The sequence below is a fragment of the Octopus bimaculoides genome, chromosome 5, assembly GCF_001194135.2.
Source record: "Octopus bimaculoides isolate UCB-OBI-ISO-001 chromosome 5, ASM119413v2, whole genome shotgun sequence".
Lineage (NCBI taxonomy): Eukaryota > Metazoa > Mollusca > Cephalopoda > Octopoda > Octopodidae > Octopus > Octopus bimaculoides.
Genome location: NC_068985.1, coordinates 84,386,750 through 84,390,898, shown reverse-complemented (window position 1 = coordinate 84,390,898; position 4,149 = coordinate 84,386,750).

Below are 4,149 nucleotides of genomic sequence, written 5' to 3'. Positions count from 1 at the left end.
ACATAGAAATAAGCAGAAAATCCACATATCAAACGAACACCTCGTGTATCCAGTATAGTACATAGCAGATTGTTTATCCCTATATATCTATGTAAGTGGCGGGCTTTTCGAATTGCATCTCGGTACATATATTTTTATCAGTTTCAGCTTGAAGCTGTGGCCATGCTGGAGCACTGCCACTTGGCTACACTGTTATTATTGACCGCCTCTTGTGATATGTGGCATTTGGTAAATAAGGGAGTTTGATGACACTGCCTTCATTTGTGCCTCCTGCAAGGTGGGTTCATCTGGGACTCGCAACAGGAAGAGATCCAGTTTTGATTTGAAAGCACCAACATCCACTTTGTGTAGGTACCTCAGGCTCTTTGGAGGATATTAAAAGGCTGGACCCAGGCTGTTGCAGTAACTGGTCCTGAAGCATTGCTGGGATCTTTGGCACTGTGCAGTGTCAACCCATCCTGGAATTTGTATAGCTTTCAATACCAAAATTTGGTACAATCCTTTCCAGGATCTTTCAGATGTATATTACTGTATATCTCTCCTACCTTCACTCCAGGGAGTATAATCTTAGCTGCTTCAGCCTTCCCTAGCAGCTGAGCTGTTGCAATAAAATGAACTTTGTGAAGTTTTGCTGGATTGCTTCAAGGTCTGCTGTTAATTTTACACTGTGAAGTGACCATAGCTATACACACACACGCACATGTAATTTTATCTATTTATATATATATCTTACATATGTGTGCGTGTGTGTGTGTATGTGAGTGTATATGTTTGTACATATACAAACACATATTCACATACATGAATCTACATATATACATATAGAGAGACATGTAGATACACATAGAAGTATGTAAATACATATATATATACACACACACACACACACATCTATATATATATATATATATATATATATATATAGGGAGGGAGGGAGAGAGAGAGAAAGAGAGAGAGAAGAGAGATAAATTCATATGGGCATGCATTTTCCACTGTAGCCTTAGGTTGACCAATACCATGTGAGTGAGTGAATTTGGCAGACGGAAACTGTACAGAAGCCCAATACACAAATACATACATGCACACACACACACACACACACACACACACACACACACACATATATATATATAAATATATATATATATAAATATATATATATAAATATATATATATATATATGTGCATGCATGTATACATATCTTGGGTCATTTAAATTATTGATCTTCACCGTCTTAGAAATATGTGACCTTTTTGCAACAATCTGAGAAATCATGCGCATTAACATTTTCAGTGTTATTATTTCTAATATCATTATCACTACTATCATTATCATTATTATTATTATTATTATTATTATTATTATTGTTGTTGTTGTTGTTGTTGTTGTTAATACAGACATCAGGGAAATATGGTAATTGATAAATCTGTGCATGAGATAATACTCCTACCAAACACTACCAACAACGACTACATCACTAACATCAATTCCACCAAGAACCTTGCTACCGTATCCTCAGCCACCACCACCACCACCAAAACCACCACTATCTCCACTACTCTCACAACTACTACTACAAGCACAACGATGACGATGACGACGACAACAACAACGACGACAACGACCACCACCAACACCACCACCACTACCACCACCACTACCACCACCTCAGACTTCAATGACTATCTCTGACACTACTATCCTTTCATCTGCTGCCTCATCACCGTCAACAATAATAACATCACCATTACTATCAGCACCCCCCCCGTTTCAGCACAACTGATAATACCACCACCACCAACACCACCATCACCATCATCATCATTGTCATCATTGTCATCATCATTTATACCTCAATCAACAAGAACTATGACAAGAATGCTACCATCACCTCTATTACTTTTATAACTTCTACTACAACAACTACCACTCCAGTCATAACATTACCACCACCACCACCAAGACAACAACAACAACCCCACCACCAACACCAATACCAACAACAACTACCATCCAAAACCATAACATTACAAGCCAACAAGGGACCCTCTGTCTGGTTGTTTGACCTGCGGCAAATAGCAGTCAAACCTTCCTCAAATAGCTCTCTCTCTCTCTCTCACACACACACACACACACACACACACACACACACTCGGTGTTGTTTTCTTAGTGAAGGACACAGGATAATGTGCTGTTGGTTTTTGTCTATGCATAGGAAAAAAATAGATGGGATGGTCACAGATGGAAAGATTTTGATGATAGGGTCTGATTAATGAAGGTACTTCGGCTAAACAACAATAATCTTACCAGTATTACTACTACCACAAAAACCACCACCAACTGCACCAGCCCCACCACCAGCACCAGCACCACCACCATTGCCGCCGCCTCCGCCGCCACCACCACCACCGTTGTCATCATTATTCTCATTTAGATTTTGAACATTATCAACACCACAACCATGTGGCTCAACAATGGGGCCTCTGCATGGCTTGTCAACATGCAGCTAATTCTCCTTTAAATCACATCCGCCCACCGGTGCCATCTTAAAGCATAGGCACGCGAGTAAGTTGCCCAGGGGCCACAGGGATCTAGGGAGCCTGATGCTAATCTGTGTGTGCTGGCGTTGTACATGTAAGGTCCCCTGGCACATTGCTTTGCTTGATGCTGGTGGTCCTGTTTGTTATCAGAGAAAGGAAAAGGAAGAACACTGTGTAGTCTCAAGAAGACAGATGAGGAGGTCATGGCTGGAATGTTTTTGATCATGGGTCTGGTCTTCTTACTCAGAGCTGAACTGGTGCTAAACAGCAACGACAATAACAACCAAAACTACCTCTACCAACAATACTACAACTACTTCTGATTTTACAACCGTTTCCATAACTACCAATATTATTTCTGCTACTTCTGTTACTACTCCTTCTCTCACCACCACCACCATGGCTACTACTACTCCCACCACCACCACCACCACCATTACTGTCTCCACAGTTACCTTTCCCACAATACTATCCCTTCCGCTATTACACAACTATATTTTGTCAATCTCCACAACCCTTCCTACAACTACGAATTCTATATCTTCCACAACAATTGCATCTACGTCAGCCTTCACTGTAACCCTCCCCATGACTCACCCTATCTCCATAGCAACTACCTCTGTCTCCACAACTTTTCCCACAACTACCTCTTCTACCAACTCTACCATAACAACTTCCTTTGTTCTCAAAAATATCAGTACTACCTTCTCCCAGCAAGCACCACTACCACAATTTTTTAGACCTCCTTTGGTCATGAAAACTATGGGATTGCACCCAGAAAGTTACCCTCCGAGGCACAAGTCCAGGCAAGGTTGTTTATGGAAGACCAGCAGCTGCCCATGCATACCAGCCTCCCCTCTCCATGCCACCAATGTTATCCAAAGAAAAGGTAAAGGCTGATACAGTGTGGCACCAGTGACATCACAACTCATTTCTACAGCTGAGTGGACTGGAGCAATGTAAAATAAAGTGTCTTGCTCAAGAACACAACACACAGCCCAGTCTGGGAATCAAACTCACTAACTCATGAATGTGAGCCTGATGCTCTAACCACTGAGCCAAACCCTTCCCACAACTACCAGCACTACATCTACTATCAACGATTCCCACAGTAGCAACTTCTGTCACTACAACCACTCCATAACTGCCACCACGACTGCTTGTGTCTTCACATCAAGTCTTCCCAACAAGTCTTCCCACATCTATTGACACTACTACTGCTACCACAACAGCAACAACTATGTTTCTCTCCACAAGCCTTTCTATGATTACCACTGCTATTACAACACTAACTACATAGATCTCCATGACCCTTCCCACAACTACCAAAGCTACTTTTCCCCACAGTTCTTCCCACAATTACTTTATCTTTTATCTTTTACTTGTTTCAGTCATTAGACGGTGGCCATGCTGGGGCAGCATCGTAAATCTTTAGTCGAATGAATCGACCCCAGTACTTATTTTCTTAAGTCTGGTACTTATTCTATCAGTCTCTCTTTGTCGAACTGCTATGTTATGGGAATGCAAACACATCAACAACAGTTGTCAAGTGGTGAGGGGGGGGGAACAAACACAGACACAAAGACACACACACATATGTATGTATGT